Below are 13,085 nucleotides of genomic sequence, written 5' to 3'. Positions count from 1 at the left end.
AGTCCCCAGTAGTGCCCCACCCCCAGTAGTGGTCCCCCTCAGTAATGGTGCCCCCAGTAGTGGTCCCCCTGTAATGGTGCCCCCAGTAGTGCTCCCCCCCTGTAATGGTGCCCCAGTAGTGGTCCCCCCCTGTAATGGTTCCCCCAGTAGTGGTCACCCCCTGTAATTGTGCCCCCCCGATGTGCAGACACACAACACAAGTGACCATCGCGACCATCTTCCTGGCCGCTCACTATAGCTGTTGGTGGTCACCCACAGCTATGCGAGCGGCCAGGAGGCCGCTCTAAAAAACAAGAAGGCCGGCCCTGATTCAGAGCGAGCGCTCTGTCAGAGCGTCCGTCTCTGAATCAGGGCTTTAGTTTCCACCTGGCTTCCTCAAGAGTTGGGTTGCAACCCTACGTCAGGTTCTATATTGATCGAACGTGCGCACAGAATTGATCCGGATCGTCAAGCAGATCGCAGCAGACCTAGACCTGTCATTTTCAAGTTCCTCAATTAGGAATGAGTCAGAATTATGGAGGCTTATCTTAAATCTCAAAATCTATCCTATAAAGGGGACAGGTTACTCCTCTTTCAAGATTTTTCTTATCAAGTGGCAATGAAACGAAGAGAATTTTCACCGGTGTGCAAGTTGCTTTTTGATGCTGGAATCAGATTTGCTCTTCTCTACCCAGCTAAGCTTAGAGTACAACATGATGGCAAACAGTATTTTTTTTTATTCAGTGTCTCCGACAAAGACATTCGTTACCTCTCTTTCGGAATCCAGTGTACTCTTATCTGCCAATGAACATTGAGTTGCAACTTGAATCGCAAGTATTATATAATTTGCATATATCTCATTATGCCATTGTTATTTGTTAATGAGAAATTGATTCTCATATGTTTTTGCGTATTTAGTACACTTCTTATTAGTGATCTAATTTCCCCTTTTATTATTTTTCGGGCAGATTCTGTTTCCCCTAAATTGTTTCTTTTTATTATTTGTTTTGATTTCGATTTTCTTTATTTTTTGTATTTGGAATATATATATATTGGTTGTTATTGGCCACAGAGGAGTTATGTTTGGGGTCTTAGAAAAACACAAAATGGTAGAACTGCATCATTTTGGTGTAAACATATTTGGTTAAATGTAATGTTAATAGGATTGAGAGACCGAACGTTTATAACAGTAATAGCGTCCCTACTCGCTGGGACATGGGATGCTATGTTAAATGTATTTCAACGAATTAGTATCTTCATGAAACAAGGTATTGGTTGATAATTTAAATTCCTTGGATACACCTGTTAACTATAAAGAACGTATAAAATTCCTCACTTGGAATGTAGAGGGTCTTAATATACCGCTTAAATGGCAGAAGGTATTACAACACCTATAGAGGCTTAAACCAGATGTAGCTGAGCTCCAAGAAATGCACTGGAGGGAGGGGGATCCAAATACGCTAAGGAGCAATTGGTTGAATGAATACATAGCAGCTTCATATACTTCGAAGAGGGGTGGTTCTTCTACACAAGTCCCTTAATTACACTATACTTGACAAATTGTGTGACCCTGAGGGCAGATTTCTATTTGTTAAAATACAGTTGGAAGGGGTTTTGTATACTATCGTCACCATATATGCACCAACTGGTCCTAACAGTGGTTTTTTTTACGGATTTATATGTTCAATTACAGGAATGGGTCGAGGGGACTATTATTTTAGCGGGGGATTTCAATACTACTCTCAACCCACTATTAGATAGGTCAGGTGATGGGGGACGGGGCAGTGTACCTATGGCTTTACATTTTTCTTATATCTTCTCTTCAACTCTCTGACCCCTGGAGGTATCAACATCCTGTGGAACGTGATTATACATTTTATTCACACCCACATCACACATCCTCTAGGATTGATTATTGGCTTCTTCCTACAAACCTTCTTCCTAAAGTTTATGATTCTAAAGTGAAAAATATAGCTATTTCTGATCACGCCCCAACATGGTTCTCCTTATCCCTTCCTACTCCAAAACCCTCCTCCTTTAATTGGAGATTTCCCTCCTATTTATATAATTGTCCTGATTTCAAACAATACTTGGAACAACACTATGGGAATTATGTCAACGACAATAATCAACATATTGAAGATATCAATTTATTTTGGGAAGCATCTAAGCCAGTTTTACGTGGTTCTATCATAGCTTATGTTGCCGGAAAACGTAAGAAACTCTCTCAAAAATTTCAAGATATTAGTATAGCACTTTCTACATCTTATACAAATTTATTAAGGCTTAATACCCCAGAAACTCGTCAGATTTATATTGACACCAAAAATTTATATGATACCTTATGCACAGAAAAGGCTCAATGTTCTTTAGATTACCAAAAACACCGTTATTTTAAGTGGGGAAATAAGGCAGGGAAACTGTTAGCTCTGTTATGTTAATATGGTTAGAAATCAGCGTCCTCAGGTTAACATTTCAAAATATTATCTCAGAAACTCACGTCCTGACCTCTACTTCTGATATAACAAATTCCTTTTTGGAATACTTTAAAAATGTATACACCGCACCGCCAGATAATCCGATTTTAGGTATGGACTTTCTACAGTCGGCAGGCTCCCCTATATTAACTGAGGAGGAACGAGACATCCAGAGTGATTTAATTTCTGAGCAAGAAATCTTGGCAGCTATTGGGCATTCGGCAATTTGCAAGGCTCCGGGCCCAGATGGGCTTAGTGCAGAATACTATAAACTTAAGTTTATTTGGGTGGATGAAAAACCAAGAATATCCTTATTCAAATTAAGTCAATACCCACAATTGGGAGGTATTTTCCTTCCTTGTATAAAAAGTTATACTCTAGCTGCAAACTATTGTTATGCAGTTGATTGGTTAAAAGAATTTGCTAATACTAGTCTAGAACAAGCCTTTTGTCCTGACATTGCACTCTCTAGTCTATTGCCCACAGATTTTCCTACCTCGGCTGCTAATAATTTGTTGCTAACCACCACATGTACAGCCTGGCGTTAATCCCGACGTAAAATGGGTATATCAACACATAACACTATTTTTTTACCTATGCATAATAATACAAAGACTCTCTGCTTTACATCATACTTTAACACATCTCTTACTCCTCATTTATTAAAATTGTTTAATTCTATTCTTTCCAGCGCAGCCGCTCCATCTGCCTTTAATGAAGCCTGTATAATAATATTACCTAAACCGGGCAAGAGTCCAACACTGGTACAGTCTTATCGCCCTATATCCTTATTAAATCAGGATTTAAAGTTATTATTTCTCTATTATGGCACAAAGATTACAGATTCTTTTACCCAATTTACTCCATATATCACAAACTGGTTTTGTGAAGAATAGATCGTCGGTACACAACATACGTCAGGTAATAGCAGCCATAATGCAATCATAAAAAATTCAGGGGGTAAGTCTCTCTTGGTCAGTTGTGATGCTGATAAAGCATTTGATTGTGTATCATGGACACATTTATTACGTGTTTTTCATTTACAAAATTTTGGCCCAAGTTTTATACGATTTTTTAACTCATTATATAATACCCCTACAGCATTCCTCACCATTTATGGTTTAAATACAGAGAGCTTTCAACTATATCGCGGTACAAGACAAGGGTGATCTTTATCTCCCCTCCTTTTTAATTTAGCGTTCGATCCCCTTATCCGACATTTTTATTTGCAAAGTGAATGGAGAGGGATTCAAATTGGAGGCCAAGTATTAAAAGTGTCAGCATATGCTTATGACTTGCTATTGTATTTTGCTAACCCGCAAGTTGCTTTCCCAGGTTTTATGCAACTTTTACATGACTTCGCAATTGTATCAGGGTTTGTGGTTACTAAATCTAAGACAGAAGCTTTAGCCTTGCATGATGGAGCCCAGGCTGACTGGAGTGGTTCCTTTCCTTTTAGATGGGCGAATACCTCATTGACTTATTTAGGTTTACATATATCTATCAACCCCTCTGATCTTTATATGGCTAATTTCCCTACTGTAATGTCCTGTATTATTGCTGATTTTCAAGCTAGGAAACACCTGCCACTGTCTTACATAGGTAGATGCCATCTGATAAAAATGATTTCTTTCCCCAGGTTGCTATACCCAATACAAATGCTACTTTGAAAAGATTCAGATTTAAAGTTATTGAATAAAGCCATGAGCAAGTTTATTTGGGCGGATAAAAAACCAAGAATATCCTTATTCAAATTAAGTCAATCCCCACAATTGGGAGGTATTTACCTTCCTTGTATAAAAAGGTTATACTATAGCTGCAAACTATTGTTATGCAGTTGATTGGTTACAGAATTCTGAAGAATTTGCTAATACTAGTCTAGAACAAGCCTTTTGTCCTGACATTGCACTCTCTAGTCTATTGCCCACAGATTTTCCTACCTCGGCTACTAATAATTTGTTGCTAATCACCACATGTACAGCCAGGCGTTAATCCCGACGTAACATGGGTATATCAACACATAACACCAATTTTTTACCTATACATCATAATACAGGGTCTCAAAGACTCTCTGCTTTACATCATACTTTAACACGTTCGTGGGGTTCAGGGGGTCCAAGACTGGTTTATCAAGTCTTGGACGAACTGACACTTACAATTCTTACATATGAAAAATTACAGGAGGTATTCTCTCAGATAACTATTCCTCTATTTACATACTATCCACTTCGAAGTTATGTGACTAACATACTCTCCAAGCTAACAGAATCTGACAAAACACATATGTTGGATGGAGTGTTACGCAGTTGCCCAGGAAGAGGTTGTTCTACCTCATATTTGTACTCTCAAATTAAACGATCTATAGATTTGGAAAAATTACAATCTGGTATCGCTAAGTGGAAGACTGATTTTCCTGACATTTCACTTATACCCCTTTCAGACAGAGAAAAGAACCCGGTAATTTTCCGGCTCTTGCCGGGTCGGCCCGGGTTTTTTTTTCTGTCTGAAAGGGTCAACACGGGACCTAATTCCTGGTACTTCGACCCAGGTATTTACCAGGGATTTTCCTGGGTCTTACACGGGTTGGCGGCTGTCTGAAAGGCGCCGACCCGGGTTTTTCAACTCCGGGCATAGTAAACAGCGCTTATTGGCTGAGATGGCGGTGCACAGGCTAATTGGCTGAGCGGCTGGGTCTCCCTGATTGGCTGAGCGGGCGGGGCAGTGGCGCTGGCGTCTGATGTCACAATTGTGCTGCAGAAAAGTAGAGAGAGAGAGAGAAGCATGGCGCACTGGAAGGATGAGGAGATCCGTGAGCTGCTGGCAGCAGAGGGGAGGAGGAGATTTGCAAACAGATCAGTGGCACAGTGAAGGACGCGATAGTCTACATAAACATAGCTAAGGTCATCACCTCAAGGGGCATTGTGCGGACCCAGCAGCAGGTAGTGAACAAACTGAAAGCTCTACGCAAATACTACAACAAAGTTCACGACCATAACAGGCGGAAAAGTGGTGCTGCCAGAATGGAATGGGTTTAATACGATCAGTGTAATGAAGTCTTTGGCAATTCTGCACTGGTTAATCCCATTGCCATATCATCGTCTAGTTGTGCATCTTCACGAAGTGTTACCCCAGAGAACAGCCAATCCTGCCCAACGACACCACCAATACTTTTTGATGACATCACAGAGAATCGTGACACAGATCCGATGGCTGCCACGGGGGTCCCAGACACCAATACACTTGAGGGTGTGGTTGAGGTGAGTGGAAGCAGTACGAGTGGGACCCCAACTCCTGCACAGACTGAGACTCCGACATTGCGCAGGAACAGTAAGTTACTATACACCCACTATTTTTGGGATGTTAACATTGTCCTGTATTGACTTATCATTATAGTATGACTATGCTGATTTTACTATGCTGAAATCTAAACTCAATGTATCTGTTGCAATGTGAAGCTAATGTGCAGTAGGCCGCAAGCACATATATGTTTACATTACGGCTTTGAATTAATTTGTAAATGTATTTTTTCTTTTCTTCTATTCCTAGTCTTTGAAGTACCAGAGCGGAAGAAAAAAACTTCCAAGATGGAGCTAGCAACGCGCACAATGACCAGAATCCTGGTAAATCAGCTGCGAGATTCTGATGCTGAAATCCAGACACAGGAGGATGCCCGACTCCAGCGCTTCTTTGACAATGAAAGAAAGTTACAAAATTAATTTGTCAGTCAGCTTGTTGGTCTACACGAACGAATTTCACGTGAAAACAGAGAGGCACAGATGTCCTTCCTTAACGGTCTAGTGTCTAGGTTACACACTCCACAACCATATGTAATATATCCTCCTCAGTACTCTGAGGGTCCTGTTAGAAATTACCAACAGCATAGCAGAGGGCTACCATTTCTGCAAAGTAACCCCTCCAATCCACCTCATGCTACTCCACATGGCACAGTGCATAGTTATCCAGATGGCACAGGGAATAGTAATCCACATGTCACTGTACAGAGCAGTCCACATGCCAATACCAGTCCAGAGGGCACAGTGCCTAGCACTCCACATGTCACTGTGCATAATAGTCCTGATGGCACAGGAAATACTAATCAATATGGCACTGTGCATACTTATGCAGATGGCACGGAGATTAATACACAGGATGGCAGAGTGCATAGTTATTCAGATGGCACTCATCATAACACTCCACTTAGCACTATTGTCAGCACTGCCTACAGACAGTTGTAGACTTGTATGATGTTTTACATGTTTGCTGTCTACTTTATATTTCTTTTTTGTTGAAGCTTATTGTTTTTGACAATATTGTTTATCCTGCTGTTAACAGGCCTGGCAAGAGCTTATGGCAATGTGTGGGTGCCCTTTAAGTCAGCTACGTGTATATATGGGGGTGTACATAATTTAGAATGTACACACATTACCTCCATTTCTTTTGTATTTAAAAATTTGTATACTGTATGTGTGGCCGCTGTATTACAAAATGTATATATATATATATGTGTCGTTTCTAAGGCTGGCCCTGACACACAGTTCTAATAGTTGGGGTGCCTCCCCTATTATATTTTTCAGTTCCATGACAGCACAACCTATTTTTCTATTGTCTTTATATATAGATATATATATTTAAATTGTTGAATGCATTAAGGCCATGTTGTTAATGGCTAATGCACATTTGTTGAAAAATAAAAGAAGCACTTTAAAAAATTTTATACAGCAGGTGTTACATGTGACATAACATGTACATAACATGAGGCTTTCAAATAAAAAAAATTTGATTGCAAAACAAGACTTGTGTTGTCTATACTATGTCATTGTATGTATGCAGTGAGCAGACACCACCCACTTTTCATGACCTCATCTCTGTGTGCCATAAAAGCAGTCCATTTATTATGACACACTGTATATTGCAGGGATAATCTGTGTTCTGTGTGAAAGAGGAGTACCCAGGAAATTCCCGGGAATTATGTGCTGTGTGAAAGGGGGTTAGGAGCACATTCCCGGGTCCTTCCCGGGTTGAACGATACGGGAAAAACCCAGGTTTTTGGGATTTTTCTGTCTGAAAGTGGTATTAATGACGTTGTTCAGCCTTTTATTAGTCTTATTAAAATACTTATTTCTGCTTCTTACACAGAAATGCATTATAAATTGTTACACCGTGCTTATTACACACCCAAGTTACGCTTCTTGATGGGGCCTCCAGGGACTCTGGGCCTGATTCAGAGCCGGACGCTCTGACAAGAGCGTTCGCTCTGAATCAGGGCCGTCCTACCTATTATTGGAGCGGCCTCCTGGCCGCTCGCATAGCTGTGGGTGACCACCCACAACTTATGCGAGTGGCCAAAAAGATGTTCGCGATGGTTAAGACCATCGCGACCATCGGGCTTGCGACAAGACCCTGTGGTAGGGTCTCGCTGCTGCAAGCCCAGGAGTGCTTTTGGCTCTATCAGAGCCAAAAGCACTCCCACTGACATCACTAGTGATGTCAGTGGGGCCGGCCCCAGACGGTAGGCGTTCCCATGGGAACGCCTCCGTCTGGGCAGCAACGCCCCCGGCACTGTCACTCACTATCGACAGCACGCCCCCTTTGGTGCGAGACCCATAGCGACGGCTTGACCGTCGCTATTTGGGTCTCGCGCATGCGCACGACGGAGCTCCCTCCGTCATGCGCATGCGTACTAGGGCACCATCGACCCGCTTGCGAGCGCTCAGCGCTCGCGAGCGGGTCTGAATCAGGCCCACTAAATGTTTCAAATGTCATGCTTTGGAAGCGGATCTTTATCACTGTATGTGTCCTGTCCTGAAGTTAAAAAATTTTGGTTTATAATTCAAACTTATATTAAAGATGTTTTAGGTATATCTATTAATATCTCTCCTGAATGGGCCCTATGGGACATATATCTAGATCAGAACCTACCTAAACCTCCACTGGGTCAACGAATTTTATTAGCTAAAATTGCAGCAGCAGGAAAGAAGACAATCCTGTCTCAGTGGAGATCCACAGATACCTTGACATTACCTTTATTAATACCCTGCATTTCTTAAAGGGGGTATCCACTAGACGATAAAGTTGAACGATTGAACGATAATGATCAAATCGTTCGATAATCGTTCAAACATCGTTTGAACATCGTTTGCAATTCGTGCAGTAATTGTTTCTAACGATGTACGATGCGCGCTCCCGCTGGTCGTTTGATCGTCTCCTCCATCGACTGAACATGCAGGTCAATTTCACTTGATTGCTTACAAATCGTTTACACATCGTTCACGCTGAACGATCAAACGATGAACCACTATCTGCCCACTATAGCTGAAAGCTCTCAATCACAGATTGAAACAACATAGTTTATCGTTAGATCTTTTGCAAATCGTTTGCAAATCTTTTGCAAATTGTTCAGAGTGGAAGATCAAATTTCAAGGGGAACTTCAAGGGAAAATCGTTAAGAGGTTGGACAGGGATAAAATCGTCTAGTGGATGCCCCCCATTACTTCTTCCACATGGACTGGCTTGAAATATCAATTAACAAGGAAAAAAAAGGCCCAAACATTTTTTGAGATATGGTTACCATATATTTGTACGTTACCTTCTGAGACAAGAGATAATTTACGCCGAGCAGTGAGGTTAACTACTTGGTACAACTTAAAAGTTATTTCAACAGGAAATGCACCTTTTTAACATAGTAATACGATTGAATTAAAGTGTTTGCTAGTGACACGTGCGGCTCTCTCAAACTATGTATTTTTGATAATTTGTTACATATATGTATTTTATTAATACATAATGTATTTGTTTATACATATAATTGTGATACATTACATATGTTTTATGAATATGTGCAGTTTATATATATATAGATAGATATCATACCTCCCCGCTGTCCCCATTTCAGCGGGACATTGTTTGGACATTGTACCGCTGTACCACCTGCAGGCCAAAGTGTCCTGAAAGCTGGTTGGAGGTTGGTTGAGCATTTTGTGACGGGAAAGTATGATGGCTACCCCACAGCTCCCGGACCTCACTGCAGGCATGCTCACCACAGAGCTCACTGCAGGCATGCTCACCACAGAGCTCACTACAGGCATGCCCCCCCAGGGCCATTTCTAGGGGCAGGCGACCCGTGCAATCGCACAGGGCGCTCCACCCTGATGCAAGGTGCTCCGCCCTGATGTGGAAAGCTGTGCTGGGATGAAGTGGCTGATCCCAGCATCAGCATAGCAAGTAGCGATGTGTCCCCTGTGGCCGGCGCTGAGATGCTGTGTCTGCTCCCAGCGCCTGGTAAGCAGTGGTGGCGGGTAGCCGGCGCTGGGAGACAGAGTATCTGTTCCCAGCGCCGATCAAGCGGCGAACGGTGCAGGCTTACTGTAGCCCACCACCCGGTAGCCTTGAAGCGGCGTCAGGTCCGGCGGGTGTTTGCCTCCTATTGTGTTCTGGACCACGAGCCGAACGCGGTCCAGCAGCCAATAGGAGGCAGACACAATGAGTCAATCACGGCTTGCCGCGTCATAGCCCTGCCCACTCGCGGCATCTTGTAATAGGTGCCGCTGAGCGCGAAAAAGGGAGTCCGTCAGCAGAGGGGTAGGAGTGAAGACCTCCCGAAGCAGAAGAGAGGAACATTGCGGCAATGGTTCCAGCAGCCGCGGAAGAGGCCAGAAGATGCCACGATCAAGAGGGAAGATCGACGGCGACTGGATGAAGAGTCGAAGAGCCGGTGCCGCTGGCCAGGACGGGCCAGCGGCAGAAGAAAGAAGCTGATGACCGGAGAAGACTGCGAGGGTAGTAAGAAAAAGAGCTAACTAAGCTCCCCCCTGCAGCCTCTTCCACTGTACCGGTAGGCGGCTTTGGGCCACCGATATTTAACCCCTCCCTAGACCACCAGGGCTGTCGAGCACTAGGCCCGTGGGGGACAATCAGGCATTAGGCCTGTGGGCAAATAGGCAGGCATTATGCCCGGGCGCAGTAGTGGGCATTAGGCCCAGGGGCGGATTGGGAATTTAAAGAGGCCCTGGATAAAAGTCAGAAAGTGGCCCTATGTGCACACGGCGAAGGCGCGCTCGAAAAAGTGGGTGTGACCACGTGGTAAGGGGTGTGGCCTTATGTAAAATGCCTGTAAGCCACTCCCCCCACTTTTGTCATGCTGGGGGCGTGCCCACCGCTACAGGAGCTGAATTAGTTTTTCTTACCTATATGATTTCTTTGCAACGAGGAATCCTCTGAAGAAATTAATTCTCCCTGGACAGGCAGTGTCTTCAGTCGATATTTACTATTAATGCAGGTCTGGAAGCCACCTGTTTGTGACGCAATAAAGCCAATGTCACCATCATGTAACAGAGGTTCAACCAGAGAATACATAGTAACAAGGTTTTGGGTCAGGACAAAATGTGAGTTTCCCTTATCAAATAATTTTCTATTAATAAAATATATTTGCTCATTTGGTACTATTTGTATCAGTAATATGGTTTCATTAGAATTGTTGTCTTACTGAAGATTACTGTCCCCCAGTCTTTTCTTCTAATAGTACCAGTGGTCCTACTGTCCTCTCCAGCTCTGTGTGTCTCCAGCCCATCCCCACTATCTGCTTCTCCAGTGCTATCCCCTGTGCCATCCCCCTGCTTCTCCCCAGTGCCATCATCCTGCGTCTCCTCAGTGCCATCCTCCTGCCCTAGCACATAATAGCCCCCTCCCCAAATAGATCATCATCTCCAATTAGCACTAAATAACCCCCCTCTCCCCCAGATAGAAATCCATCTCCCCCTATCAGCCAGTGCAGGTTTGTATGCTGCAGGACATTTTTTTTAAAGACAGGCCGGGTGCTGCAGGTGGTGACCAAGCCAAATTAAGACCTCACAGGGCCTAAAGGTAAGATACAGATTCGGGGCCCCCTATTCATGTGAAGAGAGGAAATACATAGGGCAGTGTCGTCACTGCATACATGGAAGCTAGGTTCTCGGCACTAAAATGCCAAAAACATTAAAATGTGAATAACTATTTTAACGGTGTCAGTCACTACTAAACACTGCTGCAAGCCTGCACCACCAGGATTGATACATATGAAAAGGGGGAGTAAATAATTAGAATAATGAAATAAAAAACATAACTGGCATCCTGCATTCCTAATGGGAGCTGCGCTGCTGCATCCCTGCACAATAGCATATGCTATTGAGGAAACTACCGTATGGGCTCTCCACAGCGAAACGTATCTAGCACTTTATTGACAATCTTAATTCATCTTGGAACCTCATTGTGGACCTCCGGACCGGCACTTCTCATAACATTCCAGCGACGCTATTCCATCTCTACATCACCCGTAGGTGCAGCTCCTACCCAGTGGGATACGACTGTCTCAAATCGGCTAGTAAATATATATGCTGGACATTATCCCGGATCTTTTTTCCATTGAGGACTAGTGACTATTGCCTATTAATGAATGTCATTTGGAATCACATTTTTAATCACACACATTCGTGAACTTTTTAAGTTTATTGGACCCTTTGCATTTTTTATGTTTGATTTTTTATTGACCTAATATATATGCCGCATGTTGTGGGACACAACAATAAATTATATTTATTCATCTCAATCCAAGCCGTATACCGTTATATCTGTTTATTGTATTATTTGCAGTATATCTAATACATTGTTTCATGATTTGTTTAGATCAAAATATCAAATACACATCACTCAAGGGTAGATCATACAGATCAGATACTTATACACATACATACTGTCACACACATGCAGTCACACATTTATACACATACATACTGTCACACACATGCAGACACACATTTATACACATACATACTGTTACACACATACAGTCACACATTTATATACATACATACTGTCACACACATGCAGACACACTTATACACATATGCAGACACACACTTATACCATACATGCCTACCCTCCCGGTTTTCGCGGGAGGCTCCCGATTTTTCGGGTAACCCCCCGCACCCCCGGAAGGGTAGGCATTTCTCTCGCATTCTGCCCACTTCCTAGTGAAGTGGGCAGAATTAGGAGAATACCCGCGGCAATCGTGGGTCTCCGTGAAGGGGGCGGGGCTTAAGCTGTGATTCTGCATGAATCACAGCATTTGGCCCCGCCCTCGATGTAAATTGTGCCCAATCGCGGCAATTTTACCGCGAGGGGGCGGGGCTTAATGACGCGAATCGTCAAGCCCCGCCCCCGTCGGCCCCCTGCTGCTTCTCTTACCCGGGCTTCTCCCGGGAAGAGAATATTAAAGGTAGGCAACCCTGACATACACATACATACTGTCACACACATGCAGACACACTTATACACATACATACAGTCACACACATGCAGACACACTTATACACATATGCAGACACACTTATACACATACATACTGTCACACACATGCAGACACACTTATACACATATGCAGACACACACTTATACACATACATACTGTCACACACATGCAGACACACTTATACACATACATACTGTCACACACATGCAGACACACTTATACACATACGTACTGTCACACACATATGCAGTCACACACTTACACATACATACTGTCACACATATGCAGACACACACTTATACACATACATACTGTCACACACATGCAGACACATGTATACACATATG

General features: G+C 43.1%; 1 protein-coding gene and 1 pseudogene across 1 annotated transcript in view; both read left to right on the top strand.

The window, feature by feature from the left end:
- The window catches only part of CHADL (chondroadherin like), a 73,508-nt gene that overhangs the window by 18,059 nt on the left and 42,364 nt on the right, over window positions 1-13,085 (top strand). The window lies entirely within an intron of this gene.
- LOC148532241 (uncharacterized) lies at window positions 5,238-7,649 on the top strand (annotated as a pseudogene).

Source organism: Taudactylus pleione, unplaced genomic scaffold, assembly GCF_031769625.1.
Source record: "Taudactylus pleione unplaced genomic scaffold, aTauple2 ptg000080l, whole genome shotgun sequence".
In the NCBI taxonomy this organism is placed as follows: Eukaryota; Metazoa; Chordata; class Amphibia; order Anura; family Myobatrachidae; genus Taudactylus; species Taudactylus pleione.
Note: the sequence above shows the minus strand (reverse complement) of the source record. Positions and strands in the feature narration are given on the sequence as shown.